General features: G+C 38.0%; 1 pseudogene; it reads right to left on the reverse strand.

Moving 5' to 3' along the window:
* Window positions 1-249: 249 nt before the first annotated feature.
* Window positions 250-19324, reverse strand: LOC114291271 (NADP-dependent malic enzyme-like; annotated as a pseudogene).
* Window positions 19325-19716: the final 392 nt, after the last annotated feature.

Here is a 19716-nt window from a genome sequence, read left to right on the forward strand (position 1 = left end):
ATCGGAAGCTTTTGTAATTGGTAGTATACATGCAGCTTTCAGCGTACTTCACTAGATTCTCAGGCTGAGGGAGATGCATTGCCACGCCTACAAAACATTGTGAAAGTTACAAAAATAAGCATGTTTCAAGGGGTAATCACAGCGGTGGTAAGACACATGACGCAACCAAAGGTACACTCACTAACTCACCAAGTTCATATTTTATTGCAGCTACATCAGCAGCAAATGTGGGCCGAGATCTTTTTGATATTAGAGAATGGTGGATAGATCAAACCCTTGTCGAAGTTCCCTTTTGTTACTTGCCAGCCAAAGCCTTTGCTGTTACAAAGGAAAATAGATGATGTAGATACAAAGGTGAACCATTCTATATATTTGTTGTGCCCGTTTGCATAGAAGGAACTTCAATTCAATAGGTTTTGCCAAAAGTTTTCCACTATGCTTCGCACATGATTACAGGCAGCCTAGTGTACGAAGCTTCTGCTAAAACAGGATCTAGAGAGGATAAGATATATATAGTCTTTCTTTCATTTTTGAAGAGACTGTGTCTTTCACTCAAACCTGTGCTACTAGGCGGAGCCAGAAAATTAAATTAGGGGGCACTTATTAATTACAATATCGAAAAAATTTACAAAAATATTTCACGCAAGTTTTGACAATTGATTTCGAGAAATATCAAAAAAATAATGTTATTTATAAGTAGTGTACAATGGATAATATAAAAAAATATGGATATAATTCTTAGAATAAATTATATAATGATAAATTATTTTTTTATACAAAATTTGATTAAAAATTCAATTTAATGGTAATATCACGTCATCATTAATATGCGATATCACCAACTAATAGTAAAAAAATACATAGAGAGTGAATCTCACATGTCAAATGTAACTAACAATCCAATAAATTTGTGAGATTACTTATACTTGCATGTCAATAATAATGACATCATTGTTACATTTAAAATTTTCATAGATAATATGGTTTATAGTAGTCTCTTCATTTTCAATCAAAACAACCATTATTATTTTCATAATTTTTAAAATGTCATTGACATTTCCCTCTAATAATATTTTTGTAATTCTTTTTATTTAAAATACTTTCTTTATATTTGCCACAAAAAAAAAAAAAATCACAAAATTCAAGGGGGGTACGTGACCCCCCTAGGCCTTACGTGGCTCCGTCACTACTAGGGATGCTAATGGCAAGCCTTACTTTGCATTATTTGCCTGAATGGATCACAAAAAAAGAAAAGAAAAAAAAGGCCATCAAAATCAATTTTTAGGCCTAGTTTGGGAAGATTGAAAAAAGTCAAAAAGTCACTATCCTATTTAAGTCACATCATCTTATTTAAATCACATCACCTCTCTAATACATCACTTCAAACCCAACCCAAACCCAACCCATATTTCATAAAAAGTCAAAAAGTGTACTTATTTAGTCTTCTCAAACTAGACCTTAGTATCCATCTCAGATGTATTAAGGATATAACACCAAAAAACTAGAAGTATAAAGTAATAGAACCTGGCCAGGTGCATAGACTTTGCCATTGTATTTCACAGGGTCAAATGGACTTCCACTGGCAAAAATTGCACGTCTCTTTTTTTAGAATAGAGAAATTTATCAGTTTTGTATTAAATCCAATCAGACATTACCTTGCATTAAAGCATCAAATTATAGGATAAGAAAAAATGCATAATTTATTTTTACAGTGTAAGCTTCTCCAGCTGTGCACTCAGATTGCGAGGTTGGGTTGGAGAGAGCCATAATGAGAGGTTTCTGCATGCCATTCATTTAGAGTCTTATTGTAATATTTTGGAGAGAGAGAGAAAGAGAGAGAGAGAGAGAGTGAGAGAGAGTACCTCATTGAAGGAGGCCATGGCCTCAATCACCTCTTTTGTGAATGTTCTTCCCACTCCAGATAAACCAATTAGAACCATCGGCTTGATAGCCTGATGACATTTGAAAATGAAATAGAGACCAACAATCTCTGAAAACTACCTTCTTATAATAAAATATAGACATAATGGGAATGCATCAAACCTTTGACAGCATCTAAAAGATCCTTGATGGGTTCATGTTCGTGAGCCCAAGGTTTCTTGAAGTGCTGAAGGGAATTCTTATGAGAACTAACGATTCATCCTTGCAAGAGAAATCACATGCTTTTTGATTAATGCAAGACCCACAAGTGCCGAAAAGGGTAAAAATGGAAAAAAAAAAAAAAGTATGAACAGTCATGATCAACTAAATATCCATCATTCAGCAAGGAACCTTCACTAAACTTTTCACTATCTTTGAGTCCACAAGCTAGATCTTATGTATCTCTTCCAAAGGAGGTTTGGTCTATTGGTCTATAATAGACGATCAAAAGAAGAGAATCACCAAGCAACCACATGAAGGGTTGCTCTAGACATACTTTAAGAAACAACCTGAAGACAAAGTCAAAATGGGACTAAATGATTACCTATTTTGACATCTCAAGAGCTATAAGTTCTGCTATTCCAGTTCCCGCCTACAATTCAGGGGACTAGAGTGAGATACATAAAAAGAAATTTGATTATGCATTCTTTTGTTGATGGCCGATGCTTGATGATCTAGAAGCAGGCTACTGGAAAGGGATGACATAATAAGAACTTAAAAATTAAAACTGCCCAACCAAAAAGATCCTCCCTCCCTCCCTCTCTCTCTATCTCTCTCTCTCTCTCTCTTTTTTGGGGGGGGGGGTGTTGAAAAACAATTAGAATGAACTAGTCCTCAATATGAGTAAGAGAGGGAATTCTTCTACAGGAGCGTGTAGAGAGAAAATAGGTCTAGAGTGTGAATACATAAATAGGTTTCTACTAAAGTCATTGGATGCCCAATATTTCGGTAATTATTTAGTAATCCCGGAGTATAGATACGTGATATTCTATAGCATTGCGATTGATGGATAAAATGAATAGGTAGGGTATTGTGTTAGGCGATTGAAGAATGTGAGGGGCATATTAAATAATGATTGGTTAAGGAGTACAGATACATGGTACTCAGAAAATATTGAATAATTTCCTCAATATGTTGACCTACGCTTTCCCATGCTCCATATATTTAGTTTTTGAGACTGCCAAAATATAGATGAGATGAAAGAAGTAAAGCAGCAATTAGATTCTTACTTCCCCAGCACTAAAAAATAAAAATGTGTGCTCAGCCAAGGTACCACAAAGTAACTTCAGTGCTGCAATAAGACCTGCAAGAACACAGGATTCCAAACAGTCAGTAACTAGATCCACAACCATGTATTGAAGACAACATGAGTAGAATCATATTTCTCTAGCAGCTCAAAAGCATTATGTAGACGTCCCCGAACGTCTCGGGAGAGAATCTCGTTTTGTTCGTTTGGGGCTCACTACAGTTCGGACTCAACTGTCACGGTTCTTCATCTAATCTCACAATGTGCGATGTGAGATTGATAAATCACCAAAGAGTCCAAATCTGACAAATCATTCTGAAAAACAGATTTTTAGAAAGAAGTGCCAAACATATACTGCTTTGCCAGATACAGAGTCGCCACCTAAATGTTTTATTTTTGGGAAATTTAGGAAATCCCGACTCGTTGCCTAAGGCCACATGTCCATCATCACCAAAGTTGCCTCGGCTCGGGAACTTGGGTACGATTGGGGAAGGTCAGCTATGAGCACCCCCGCTCGCCCGATCAAAGATCGGCCATTACTAAACATGATATCTCGTTTTTGAAAACACATGCGTTCTTATTCCGATTAATTAGCTAGAATTACTATGTGATGCGCGCAGCAAAACAAGTATAGACTAGATCGCCTAATTTGGAACAAAGCATCGCATATCCGTTTGTTTGGAAAATGATTTAAAGTTTGCTGTTCGTAAGTAGGCTAAAACACGGATTTCAATGAATTATCCCAATTCAAGCAATCCAACCTTCACCCACAGGCATTCAGGCAGTTATATCACACAAGCAATTAGCCTCATGGCAAACATGCTGTCATGTTAACATTCACATACATGCAAGATGCTAAAGCATAAACACTCACAGTGTACTCCGAGCCAAAACAAGAAATTAGTTTGTAATCATGCATGATCCTAGTTCATGTTAGCAATGGCTAATGCAACGCATGCAAAATGCAACTAAGATAGGCTCGGCGACCCTAAGAATGGCATGTGAAATTCGACAACTCGATACACGTATTCAAGTTGGAATTGAAATACTATGCAATTAGTATGATGCGCCGAGCCCGGTGCATGCAATATTGATGAATGAATGCGCACATGCATAGCATAAGGATGCTAATTAAAATATGCCCTAATACTAACCATCAAAGCAGGTAAGTAAAAGGGAGAAAGAAGTGGGGGCTGGAAGACATGCATCACACACACGCACGCTTATTACACAATTCGTCCTCTCTCGGAGGGACCAAAAGAATAATACAAATTTAATTAACTAACAAGCTAATTAAATAGTTACAGACCACTTAACTAGTTAAGCAAATCAACTAAGCTAATAAAGCGGTAAAACAGCCTCGGGAAAAGGGTCCAATGCATGCGTGCTCGGCTTCGCTCAGAAATCCACCACCATGCGCAAGCTGCCTCTGTTTACCCTGCTTTATGCCTCTGAAAATTGTGCAAGTCTCATTGATGCTCCAGAGTCACTTCTTGATCACTGTGGAAGGTCACCGACCAAGAGAAAACACCACCGACCAGGGGAAACTGGTCATCGACCATTGGTATGGCTCTCGACCAAAGATATTTAGTCGGCCGGCACTGAGAATGGTCGGTCGACCATATCTTCCTGCAGAATCCTGTTTTGATAGCAGCAGAGGGCAAACAAGGCATGGCAATGCATTTCAAAGCAAATGTTTGCACAACTAACCTCCCCATCATGTTATGAACTCAAGGGAGTGTGGCTCTCGACCCTCGGGCCACCAATCACGCATTTCAATGCGTGATGGCCAAAGAGGCCAAGTGTGCCATTTCAATGTCAAATGAAATGCACACCAAACAAACAAGGGACCCAACCTCTATCATGGTGATTCAAGAGGCAAGGCATGCATACAAAATGCAACCTGAGCATGCGAGCTAAGTATGCAATATGAGCATGCAAACAAGCAATGTGTACTAGGCACACAACCTAAGAAAAAAAGCATGCGAGACATGTAACAATAATGCTAATAACTAACATGCAACAACTTGTGAATGGGACTTATCATGGGAACATGTAAAGCAACTTTAGCAAAGAAAATGCATGCCAAATACAATGCGATTCAAGCATGCAACAACATGCGATAGGCCAAGTACGCAACAACACACAAGGCGAGCATGCGACAACATGCGAAGGATGGTCTTAAACCAATTTGGGCAGCTCTAAAATAGGCCCAAATTAGTGGCCAAGATGCTAAGAGACAAGGGACAAAGTCACATACAAACATGCATGCACATATGGTCCAACACTTAAGCATAAAGAGGAAACTTTTAAGCACACTTAAAAGGGGTGAACATGGACATATGGCAAGCATAGCAAGCTCTGAAATCATGTTAGAAAAGGTGCCAAACCAATTAAACAAGGCAAGCATAGCATGTAACCAAGCCCAAGGCCTAAGGCTAACCTAAGGGATCAAACCATGGCTATGCAAGGCGTGTCCCAAAGGGTCGAGGGGACTCAAAACAGTCCCAATGTAGGTCGAGACAAAGCCCAAAACACACTTAGATGGCATCTAAATGGCCTACACATGGAAGCATACATAATGGTCCAAACATGGAGTATAAGACATCAACCTTTTAAAGCATCAAAGGAGTATCAAATGCAAGCATACAAGCATACCATATGGACTGAAATGACATGATAAGTGGTGCCAAACCACTGAAATGATGCAAGGAGAGCATGCTAGAAAGGCCAACACTCAAGGCCTATAAGGGAGATTGCATGGTAGCTATACAAAGCAAGTCATAGACGACCCAAATAACCAAAGTCAGACCTCAAGCACACTAAAACATGCATAAAAGCTTCATAAAACTAAGCCAAAATCATGCTAAAAGCAAGGCTCAAAGCACAAAGCATGTTAAGGCAATTTCATGGCATTACAAGGCAAGTATGCAAAGCATGCATGGTGTGTCTAAACCAACTTAAAACAGAGATATAACATGAAAAAACAACCACAAATACCAGCTAAGACATGGCCATCATGAACTTAAACAAGATGCTCACACGAGGCAAAAAAGACAAATATTGAAGGCAACAAGGAGAGCGGAAGGCCCTCTCCTTCTTAGGACCTCAAAACACCATCCCCACCACTGAAATCCCTCTGGATTTCAATGGTGAGGAGGCCAACACAAGGTGGTCCCGGAGCTCACCAAAAGTGCACAAAAATGAGGCCTAAGAGGGGTCAAACAACCCCAAACCTCAAAGAGACCTTAAACAACTATCAAAAGCAAGAAAAATAGAAATTTTACTAGTTATACACTAGGCTTAAAAACAGATGCAAGGATGGCTAAAAGCCTATGCAAAAATGGGGAATAAAGGCATAAAGTTCTTACCCTTGATGACCTCTTTCAAGAACAATGCTCCAGCAGCCTCTCCAAGCTTAGATAAACTCAAGAACTCTGAAAATAACTCCTTAGTACCTCAGTAGCTAAAGGAAAGTGTAGCACTAGGTGCTTGTATGTAAAACTATAACAAAACACCTTAAACACACACAAAATGAAAGGAGAAGGAGATATAGAGATAGAATAGATACACAATCCTCTAACCCTAATCTCAGAGCTCTGGAACTTTTTTGGAACCTTTTAGGGGGGAGGAGAAGCCCTCCCTTTATAGAGGTTCACTTTTGCAAAGCTTACAAAACAAGCTAAGCAAGAGTGAAATCCTTCCATACACGTGTATGGAGGGGGTGCAAAGTGGATGCCAGCTATCACAGCTGGCATAAAATATCTGCCAAAAGCAGATGAACAATGATCAGCCAGCCAAAAATGACAAATTGACCAAAACAATGGTCGGCCGACCATACAGAGTGCCAACCGGCTATAGCCAATGGCCGGTAGCAAAAAAACAGGGCCGGTGGCCTCAGGCCATGGCCAGTGAGGTGTGGGGATGGCCAACAAGCCATTTACTACCCTCAGAAGCAAAAACACAAGTGTTTGGTGCAAAACCAAACACAAAACAGGCAAGTCGAGAGGTCTTGAGGCAAGACGCGTGGCCGAGACCTCCGAGAACTCAGGACGAACACAAACATGGATAATCATCGAGTGTTCAAACGATGACATCCAAGTCTTGAGGACGGTAAAAAATGAGGTGTCTACACATTGTGGTTTGTAAAATCTTCAGATTGTAAAGTGATGGTAAGAAATCAAACCAATATTAGAACTGCATTAGCATGATCAGGCTTCGAAAATATTCAAACTAAAGCTGCAATCCAAACATGGTATAAATTTTTTTCTTAAGAATTTGTCTGGTTGAAATTTGTTTTTTTTTTTTTTTCTTTTTTTTGAACTGTCAGATTCATATTTTCTTCTTAGCTTGTGTGTCCAAAGAGAGATATATACACTACGACATGTAAGAGTTTTAGAGACCAAATGCTTTGGTCTCTAAAAGTGAAAATTTTGTTGCAAAAGATATTTTGGGACCAATTTCCATCGTCATGAGGATAGTCACTAAAAAGTCGTTCCAAAAAGTCAAAAATAAGGCTTTTAGCAACAATTTTAAAAATGTCGTTAATAAATAGACTTTTAGGGACAAAATAATTTGGTCTCAAACTTGTTTATTTTTTGTGACAAAAAATTTGGTCCCAAAAGGATAACAATTCGTCACTAAGGTCTAATTTTTGTTGCCAAAAATATAATAACGACACTTTTCGCAACAAAATTATTTGGTTCCAAGAAATTAATTTTGTCCCAAAAAACCTTAATTTTTTTGTAGTGATAGAAGCTCCCACAACCTAATAAAGAAATACAATACTTTTGAGGGCATTTTGGTCATTGAAATGAAGGGTAAAAATGTGAATTTAAATATTTATAAGGGGGAGGCTCTATTTACACATCCATTTTCCTCTCAAGGCAAACAATTAATTAGTTTATTTTTTTTTTTATAATTTTAACCTTAGGTAAAATGACTACAAAGGACAAGCTATGATACACACCATTTGTATAATGCCATAAAGGACAATAATGAATATAATACTCATCAACAATCAAAGGTGTTACTTATGTATCTTGTCTCAAGGACCCAAAAATCCTAAAACAAAAACCAAAAACCCTTCAAGAAACAACCAATATACGCATTATTAAACATTTTGATTGGATTCAATGAAGGATTCATCTGGCAATACTGATTCGGAATAATGGAGCAAGGAAAACGTTATTTTTTCTTGTTTTTTTTGTTTTCGTTTTCATTTACTTGCTGAGTGGTAAACCGTTTGTATTAGTTCGGTTATCCGGAGTTGAATAATATATCAATGTTCGACTACCTAAAACCGAACAAATTGTATTTGTTCGGTTTCATAGTGTTAAACATAATCCAATTCTTTGGTTTGTAAGTATCGGACAAACACCATTTGTTCGGTTAGAAATAGTCGAACAATTCCATTTAATTCGACTCTGTACTGCCGAACACTTACAACATTTTTTTTCCACCCTAAAATCTAAGCCAAACGAGAACTCACCTACTGAATCTCTAATGTGAAGCTCTTTTTAACTATGTTGAGCACTACCGTCTTTGATGAGAAAATTAGTGTTTTCAGTAATGGCTGTTCACCGGTTTAAAAAGAGAATGGAAGGAGAAATGGAATATCGTGGATGAGTAAGGTGTGTGAGTGAGTGAGGGTAAAGATGGAAGCTTGTGGGTATATTGTAGTGGGTGAGGTGTGTGAGTAAGGTTAAATGTGGAACATTGTGGTGTGTATTGAGCAAAATATGTATTTATCAAATTATTAAAGGTATGCCTTGAATAATAGTTTGCCTTGAGAGGAAAAATGGTGTGTAAATAGAGCCTCCCTTTATAAGGGGAATTTTATATCTGCACACTTATTTACCTCAGTACACACACTTAAGGGAAATTCTATTTCCATACACCAAGTTTCCTTACTCCACACACTTAATGAATTTTTTTTCAGAATCACAATTTTATCATTTAACAAAATTACCATCTCACCCACACATCTCACAATTTCTCCATACACATCTCACTCACCACCATTTCACCAGCCACTTCACTGCCGGTCGTCGCTAGTCGTTGCCTCCCATACCCAAACCTCAACCATACACATTATTTCCTTTTACTTTCCTCACTCCTTTCAGTCCCTCACCTTTCCATTTTGTCTTTTTTCTTTCTCTGTAGATCGCCGGAGAAATCGCGATGGTTCAAACAACCAGTGCCAAACAGATCATCGTCGTTCGGATATCAATCGCCAAACCAATTGAGTATGTACAGATATCAACTATCAAATCTATAAGGTTTGCTCGAGAATCAACCATCGAATCTCTCTGTCTCTTTTTCTTTCTCTGTTAATCGATTGATCAATCTATCGTGGTGAAGGAGGGAGGTTACGTCGCGATAGAGGAGGCGAAGAGAATTGAGGAGGGAGCGAAGAAGACTAGGGAAGAGGTGGGGAGGTGGATCGCAGAGGTAACGGTGACCAGTGATGATCGCGATGGAGGTGACAACGACCGACGATGATCATGATGGAGGTGACGACATCGTGAAGGGTTGTGTGAGAATGGCTGAGAGGTGAGGAAGGGGCAGTGGTTGATGTCGTCGTTGCCGCCGTCACCAGTAACTGGTGTAGTTAGGGTTAAGGTTTTTAGAGTGAGAAAAAATGGAATGAGAGGATGTGCACAGAGAAGGTGAGAGTATATTTGGAATGTGAAGTATGTGGACTGAGATAAAGAAGTAAAAATCAAATTACTGAATGTATAGATTGATAAAAGATGTACACAGAGATAATTTGGTGTGTGAAAATAGAATTTCCCCACACTTAAGGAAACTTTATTTTAATGACAATCATACCCTGAAGTAAAATGACTATAATGGACATTAAAATACACCTTTAATATTATATTCCAATTTTCTCTATACACGTATTTCAAAACAAAAAATAAATAAAAAAATCTCAGTGACAAAAAAATCTCAAAACAAGGAAGGCAATCCTGTAATACTTGATGGGCCCAGTACAATATTGTCTTGTAATTTCAAAATCTTATTAACATCGCCCAGAACTTTAGTACATATGCATAATAACAAGAACTGAGATTTCCAAACTTGTCCATTTGGGAGAATTTTCTCACCTATGATATCTGTTTTACAATGATGATGATTCTCTGCCAAAAGTACCTGGTTTTCAAAAGGGAAAAATCACTACAACCCACATTCAATAGGTCAAGCCATTCAAAATACAAAATAATGTCTGGTGGGGACTTTTTAATGAACCTCTTCACAAAGCACAAAATCTTTCTATTTCTTTTGAAAGTATTTATAGAGGAAGGCAGAAGACTTGGAGTGTAAATGAATGATATTTTAATTCCATTAACCATTCCCATAATCTCTCAAAACCCTAGATCTAGAGCCTCTCTCTAAAACTCACTCTCTCTACATAATCACCTAGATCCGTTGGTTTCTCTACCCTAGTGTCTTTAGGAAAGAGATAGAGCGTCTTAAGAGCTTCATTTTGGTCCGAACAAAACTTGGTTTTGGTGTCTTTGAAGTTTCTTCCTTGCGTTGCTCGTCTTGTAAACTTGAGGTAGAGACTTTCTACACTCTTCTATGAGTTTTAATTTAGTTATTGGTTGATGTGTAAAGAATATTGGAATTTGGAATGATTTTGAACAAACCTAGGGTTTTAGTTTAAAATCAAAAGAGGGGTTTTCAAATGTATGTATTAAAAATGGTTATGGGAGTATGTGTGAGGTTGTGTTGTGATAAATTTGTTGATTTTGATACCCGGGATGGATTTTGGAAGAAAATGGAGTTTTGCCCTAAAATGTCTCAAATAGTTATTTTGTATACATAAATGAAATTGGTATTGGGAATATGAAATTGGATGGATTTTTGTATAAATGGTAGAGTTGGATATGTATTACCACTCACTTATGGAAATTTGGATAATTTATATGTCATGGAGATTGTATATCTGTTTAGAAATATCTGTTTTGGGCTATTAATGGAGGATAGCTATGATTGTTGTAGAAATTGCACGAGGATTAGGTAAATTGCAACTAATCTCTTAGTCGTTGTCATTGAATATGACTATGTCTTTGATACATTGTAAATGTACGATGTTTGGGAGGAGAAAGGGGATGTACTTCATATTTGGGAGAAGAAATGTGATGAACTCCATTGAATTAAGTTGGCTTGTGTCTCCAGAGTGAAAGTCTCGAAAACCATGCATATACACGGGTGTCGATTCCTACGGACAAAATATCCATAAAATGGCAAAATAGAAGTATCTGTATGATGGTTATACTGGTTAGAAACCCATTGAGTTGTACCCTCAGTTTGATTGTTTGAATAAAATAGTGAATGACTCATGAATTGAGATAAAATGAATTGAAATATAAAGCTTGGCATGGCATGGTTTTATAAAAGAGTTATAAATGATTTTATCATGGGCATCGGATATGCATATCATACTTATATCTTTGTTAAGATTCATACATTGTGTTAGATTATTTCTACTGGACTACTTGGGAAAATCATTTTCAGGTACTGATAATATGTCTCCACCAAGGACTTAGCTTGAGAGGATTGTAGAGTTGAAGGCTCAGTTTTGTTTATCTTGTATTTAACTTTTGTACAAGCTTAGGGTTTTATTTGTATTGAGCTTATGACTCATTTTTTATGTACCCAAGCCTTGGCTTGGAAAGATGTAAGCCATTAGGGCATATAAACATTTGCTTAGCTTTCATTTCTTATCACTTTTTGTATATTAATTCTACTTAATGAAAGCTTATCATTTCAATTATGTCATCTTGTATTAATTGTTTGGAGTTGGATTATTATAATTATTTTGGGGTGTTACAACTTGGTATCAGAGCATACTGGGTTCGAATACTTTGGGTACGTGGGAAGTGGTTATTGCCATAATGGGTTTGTCTTGCTTAATAGAGACTTTAGTATGTACAATGTGCTTACATGATAACATGCTATGTGGTTATATGGGTATGGGATTTTATTTCTAGGACATTGATTGGGTCTACGGGTTTCTAGAAGTCCTATTAGAAGAGCACTTGCTCACTGCTGTTTTTAATTGAAATTCTATGGTCATTATCTAGAAATGAAATTCGTATATGTTTATGTGACAACGTGCTTATATGGAGTGAATTACTGTTGTCCACCGCTTTAGGACGCGAGTGAGTTAACTTTGGCACATTTGTAAATGTGCTAAGCTCTTGTGTTACCTTTATTAGGATGTCAAGACGTGGACGTAGTGGTGGTAGGTGTGGTAGGCCTAGGAGGCATGAGGTGCCTTTATCGGATGATATTCCAGCGCAAGAAGAAGGGGTTGGCTAGGCCAATGTGACCAAACCAATGGGTCAGCAGGATATGGGCTCTTTAGCCCGCAAAATGGCCGAAGCATTGCAGGAGTCTATGGACATTCTCAGGGCTAAGAATCAAGTCTAGGCCCAAGTAGCTGAGGCAGGGCCATCTTTCTTAAAGCGAGAGTTTTTCCAGTCGAATCCTGATGAGTTTTTGGGTGATCCCAAGGAGCCACTGAAGGCAGATGAGTGGCTAGAGCAAATAGTGAAGACGTTTGAGATACATGGCATCGAGGACGACCAGTTGAGTGTGACCTTGACATCCTTCCATTTGAAAGGGGATACGGGTCAGTGGTGGAAGTATCCGTGTGGGCGCATTGAGGTGACCTGAGAGGCTTTTGTCAGCACTTTTCAAGATAAGTTTTTGCCTCCCACTATTAGGGAGAAGTTAAGAGATCAGTTCTCTAAGCTTGTGCAGTTGAACACTATGGTGGCCGAGTTTGAGGCCACATTTACTAGCTTGTAGAGATTTGCACCAGAACTCGTGGCGACTGAGGAGCGCCATTGTTTAGAGTTCGAGAAGAGATTGAGGACCGAGTTCATGTTCAAAGTGGTCGGGTCAATGATTAGAGACTATGGACGCCTTGTAGAGGTGGCGACTCACCTACAGATCGTAATGCAGATGAAGGAAGAAAGGATGAGGCGCTCTAGGAGGAGTCAGGATGTTCAGGGGGACAGTAAGAGGCAAAGGAGTTGTAACCCACAGCAGTCCTAGGAAGCTTAGTCGAGGTCCACTTTTCCAGTACCGAGTTTGGGTTCTGGGAGAGGTGGTCAGGGAGATGTCACTTGTTATAAGTGTGGTCAGTTAGGCCACAAGTCTCCAGCTTGTCCACAGAAAGGAGGAGGGTAGCTGCCTGCATCGTCTTCGGCTCATCCTCAGCACTAGAGTCAGTGGAGAGGCTAGCCGCTCACTTGTTATCAATGTGCGCAAGCGGGGCACATGAAGAGGTTTTGCCCTCAGTTGGGCGGCACACTTGGTGTGTCTGGTTCAAGACAGATACATAGCCACCAGCCGGCATAGTCAGCACAGGCCTCAAGGGCCAATCAGGGAGCCTCTTTGGCTCAAGCAGTGCATCATGCTTTTGCTTCGAGGGTGAATAGGTTGAGCAGAAACCTATAGGGCATGTGTATGTTGTTACCGTGCCAGATTTTATACCAGCTCCTTCAATGAAGAACTTGTTTCATCATTTCCTTCAATTCACAAATGTCCGACTGTACTTTGGTCATATGAACTTCATCGTACTGTGGTTTTTGTTGGTTATCGACATGATGCGCGTCCATTTCTTCATCATCGGCGTCGCTGTCGTCCTTAGTGAAATCAAACTCTATCTAATCATACAAGCACATAAATGAAGTTTGACATTGTATGTTGAGACAAGTGGGTCAATGCTGTCAAATGTGCATAATGATTGGGTTGTTTACCTCATCTTTTTGGGAAATTTTGCTTCCTTAAGATACATCTCAGCGTCTCCTGTATTTGGGCATCACCCCAATCATGAAGCCGCAAGATGGATCGCATTGTAGTCGAGGTACTTGTGGAGCTCAGACAAACACAATCGAAGTACAATAACTGTCGACAGTAAGGGGGACATCATAATTAATTTTTTTTTCCCACGAAAATCAACTATATTCAGTAACAATGACATTGATTCTTGTCAATTTTGAAGTGAACATACATAGAATACCGATTTTCTTTATTATGCTATGAACTTTATTGACACATATGATGCATTTTTTTAATTTTTTTTTTTTATAGCAAATCAAGAACTTTATTGATGAAAAAAAAAAAAAAAAACCTATGTACATGTTTGTGTATATGAGTGGCTGAAACCGCAAGGACCTTTCCCAGAATGAATGCGTTTGCTTTCTTAATGGTCCTATCAAGGTTTCTTCTATATATTCTTCTTCAAGTCTGCCCACAAATGTGTATAAAATTTCATATTCAAGTTATCTCTCTGATTGATTATTCAAAATGGATGAAGAACAATCAATTTTGTTCCCTTCTTCATAAAGTAGGAAAATTGGTCCCTCCATTGAGGTTGGTCAAAAAATTTTGTTTTGTAGTCTTTATTGTTAAATTCATGACACTTGCAATCAAATAAGCTTTTTTTGCAACCAGGATATTTGGTCGAGAAGAGTGTTATTTGTTGTACTGACATAACAGGTAACATTGTATTTCCTAACGAAGGCCAATTTCTTGAACCATGACAGAACAATGCATGAAACATATGAAGGGGGGAATGGTAAAAACAATGGTTGATGTCACGACCCAAACCCGGCCCTATGGGTTTAGCACCGTAACCGGCCAGTAATCCGAGATTACCGAAGGCCTGCAGAACAGTAGTACAGTAAAACAGAGTACAGGGCCTGGCGGAAGCCAATACAGTAAAGAAACAATGCCCAATGAGCTGTGACAGTCTGTATGCACAAAGACTTTTCATACATTCATACATAAACGGTACAGAACAGTATGCACAATATTTACAATCATTCAGACTAGGGACTTAATCCCTGCATAACAGTACGATAAACATTCAGTCTATACAAAAACAGTAAGACAGTACAGAAGGGGAAAATCTAAAACACCCCTAAGCCTTAACAGATAGGCTCGGAACCTCGCAGTGAGGCACATAGGCTGGCTTGACAAAACTGGAGTAACCCTGACGCTCCTAGCCGCGGTCTGGTGCTTGTACACCTACATATATATATGAGCAGTAAGCTAAAGCCCAGTGAATAACATAATGCGTAAAGAGGTTAGGAATGAATGCCCTTACAGTATGAAAACAGTTCATTTCAATCAGCCTTTCAGTTGTTCAGTACAGTAAACAGTCATATGTGGTACATCCGTTAGCATAACAGTAAACAGTAGGTCTAGAAGACCGAACAGTAATGATGGCCATCAGTCAGTAGACAGTAGTGGTTCCAACAAGGGAACCGACAGAGATCTCTGTAACAGTAACAGTAACAGTAACAGTAACAGTAACAGTAGGTGCTAAGGATGCCACAATACAGTGCAGAATATAGGACATACATTCATTCAGTTAACAGTAATCAGTTCAGAAACAGTACAGTTCAGTTGTTCATAAAATAATCATTTGTGAACATATCTTTACACAATCGTTACTCACAGAGTTCGGGCTACAGTATGCTAGAGCGTGTCTCCTCAGTCGCCACCCTACACAGTTAACAGATTGAACACACTAAGCTACACAGCTGGAAGAGATAATAACTTAATCCCTAAGTTGCCTCGATGTGTTCTACATCTATATCCTCAATAAAATGTCTTAAACTAGGCCTAAGAATGCCTAGAATGGGATGAGGATGCAAAGATGTACTCGAAAAACAGTTTCAGAAAACAGAGCCCTGCTTGAGCGGACATGCAACAAAGGTACACGCTCGAGCGTCAACTTTCCCGCTCGAGCGTACTGTAAAAGTACTGGATGGGTGAAATCTCCGCTCGACGCCCGCTCGAGCTTGAGACATGACTCCGCTCGAGCGCCCAATCCTCTGCTCGAGCGGAATGTAAAACAGTGCAGAGATACTGGATGCTCGGATTCCACGCTCGAGCGGCACTTCCCCCGCTCGAGCGGAAGTGCAGAATCTGGGAATTCCAGATTGCACCTCCAAGCTCAAACTCACACTCAAATGCATCAAAACCAATCCTCTTGGGCCCATTTTCTGGAAAACATTTATAAACACATAGAATAACATGGTTCAAAGCTCAATTTTGAGAAATCAAGGCCCAAGGGTGTTTAATTCAACCTCAATTTCAAACCATTTTCATGAACATGGAGAACATGCAATCATACATGAATTCAAATCAATTCAAAGCTCCAATTTGATGCTCCAAGGAGCCAATTGTTTCCAAAACATGATGAAATCATGGACTACACTCAAGACATGAACATGCATGCACCATTTTACCATGAATTCAACTCAAAACTCAACATTACAAACATGCAAGCATAAAATGAGCTCTATATCAACATGTATGAACTAAAACATGGCTTAGCTCTACAATTTAACATGGACCATGCAAGAATTCGTTCAAACACAACTCAAAAAGATGAGATTCATACCTAGGTTCCTTGAATGCAAGTCTAGAGGTTCAATTATGCACTTAAGCTTTCAATTCCTCAAATTCCAAGCAATTCTAAAGATGAATCAAGTTGAATCACTCTTTTCCTCTTACTCTCTCTCTCTAGTCGGCAATGACAAGGGAATGGCTGATGAAGTTATGTTGTTCAAGTGCAAGGAGTTCAAAGGTGTATGAGTTAGTGGGCACTTAAGGCTAGTTTGGTAAATAAGGCCAACTTAAGCAATTGATCAAGATTTAATCTAATTTACTCATACCTAATCAGTTTTCAGATAATTATACCATAAAATCACATTAATTATGATGATCATAAAACAATAACCAATTCCCAGTTCGGCCGTCGATAAGGCCTTCAATTAACAGTTTAAACAGAAAACACGAACAGATCAAATAATCAATCAAACAGATAGAATACAAATTAACATACACACTCAGTCAATTCAGTTCCAGTTTTCGGTCAGTCAGTTCAGTACTTTAACCAGTCCAATTATCAGTCATAATCAGTTCAGTTTAACGGTAATCAATGTTTATCGGTAATCAATCAGTCATTAATCGGTAAACAGTATGAGGGTTGTTACAGTTGATTACCATTCCATTAGCAGGAAAACACATCCAGTTGCATCGGGATGACCTTTGGTCTTATACTTGCGAATGCCTTTTAGAAGGAATTACAGTGCCAACTTCACCCAATTACAAGCTCGCATACCGTTGACGTCCTTTATGACATGAATGGACGATAGACTCAATGCAGCCATTGTGGTAGGACACAACATAGCCCCCAACACGTACAACTCATATTTCCTCTGAAACTCGTCCTCCACACCATCAGTCTTGGTTAGATAAAGCCTTAACTAGTTCAAAGGAATGACTCCCTTAACAACTCCAACCTCTTCATAGATATTGGGATATGCGTCTAATGAACCAATCAACTGCACATCATTGCCTTCTGACCGTATTCCCAATAAAACATTAACTGCCTTACAGGTGAGCCTCAGTTGACGACCATGAACATTCAATGAACTAGTGTTAGAATCGAAGTTTTGTACCAACCATTTGCAAAAGTCGTGATCTATATGTGTACATTTCATCCCGAGGAGGCCACCAAACCCAATCAATGGTTGTCTGCTTTTGTGCTTCGTTAAACCGATTAACTAGATCAATAATTGACTTCAGTGATATGCGGACTTGCTTTCTAGTCTGCAAATCTTTTAAGTTTAAATTAATAAAAAAAAAATAGAACCAACAATGTCTAGAAAACAAGACCTAGCCAAATGATTTATGAAAACATGAAGCACGCAATTACCTTTTCAGATTTCAGTGCACGTGGAACAACTTTGGCGTGTTCCTCGGCACTCACCTTAGCCATTTCCTCAAACCTCTTCTTCTCATTAGAGGGGAGTGCCTTCCACCTTTCCCTAAGCTCCTTTCTGCTCTATAAGTGCTAGACGAAAGTGACACACATACAAGACAATTAACAACTATAAGTCCAAAATAATTGTAACTACAAGTTCTGGCAAACACAATATGTGTGCATTGTTGGTAATTAACTATGATTGCAAATAGAAATAACAGTTGTAGAAAAAATTCAGAGGAAAAACGTAGATGGAGTTTTACAAAGAATCAAAATTTAGAAAAACAAGTACTTTCAAGTTGACATTATTGTATGCTAGAAATCAATAAACGTGAAAGAATGAGAAGCCCAGTGTGACCATTCAATACAACTCGTGGATAACAACCCTGTAAGTTTATCATAACTTTATTGACACATATGAAAACTTACGCCTTTTGTGCTGTTGTCAGTTCTTGAAAAAAAATTACGCTTTTTTGTGTTGACTTACACTTTTTTGTGAAATCACTTACGTTCTCTGTGAAAACTTACACATTTTGTGTTGTTGTTAGTTCTTGAAAAAGAAACTTACCCATTTTTGTGTTGACTTATGCTTTTTTGTGAAATCACTTACACTATTTGTGAAAACTTATGCATTTTGTGTTGTTGTTAGTTCTTGAAAAAAACTTACGATTTATTGTGTTAACTTACGCATTTTTGTGAAATCACTTACGTTCTTTGTGAAAACTTACGCATTTTGTGTTGTTCCAAATATTTTGTACAGAGGCTTACACATTTTTGTGAAAATTTACAGATTTTTCTGAAAATACATACACATATATAATATAATATATTATTTTATTAATTTTACCTGTAAGGTGACCTGATATAAGTGTTAACACAAATTTGTATAACTAGTAACACAAATTTGTATAACCAAAAACATAAAAATGTATATGTACTTTGCATGTGGTATGCAAGGCATACCTAAGAGGGCTCTTAATTTAGTACAAACCACAGCACACAAGTTCAAACACACCACAAACGACTATTCTTCCCTCTAGTGCATTATCATCCCAAAAATTTGCAATTGTTGGGCATTCATCAAAGGAATCACTTTTGGATGCCATAAAAAGGTTAGGAATCTAGATTTCACATTGAAATTTTTTATAGTTTAAGGTTTTTTTTTTTGATGGAGGAAATCCCCATTGAAATTTCATAGGGTTTAGGATTTTTATTTATTATTGGAAATCTCCATTGAAATTTGTTAGAGTTTAGGGTTTTGGGTTTTGAATTTTGAAAAATTGATTTAAAAATTGAACCAAACACACCCTCACCTTTTCGTTGGTGTGCCCATCAATGCCAGATGGATTCATCCTTTACTTGGTTGCAACTTTACTTTTTTGAATGTCAAATCTTCAAGCCAAAAACTTCAAGGAGCTATCATGACTATTAGAATAACTAATCTACGGAAGTAGGGGAGAAAAGAGGGTATAGCGTTTTCAACACTTTGGTGTGCAATGAGAATTTTTGCATTTTGAGGTGTGTATTTGCTTTGATGACCATGATGGTCTTTAATAGTAATTTTACTTAAGGCTATTATTGTAATAAATATTTAAAGAATTTAATGATGTGTTTTGAGATTATTATTGGTGTGTAAATACAAAGTCCAATGGAAAATGATGATAACTAACTTATAATGACATTTTTAACTTTATAATACTTATAAAGGGTAAATTCTATTTTCACACACCTACTTACCTCAGTG

This window comes from Camellia sinensis, chromosome 13 (assembly GCF_055761805.1).
Source record: "Camellia sinensis isolate YWXY chromosome 13, ASM5576180v1, whole genome shotgun sequence".
In the NCBI taxonomy this organism is placed as follows: domain Eukaryota; kingdom Viridiplantae; phylum Streptophyta; class Magnoliopsida; order Ericales; family Theaceae; genus Camellia; species Camellia sinensis.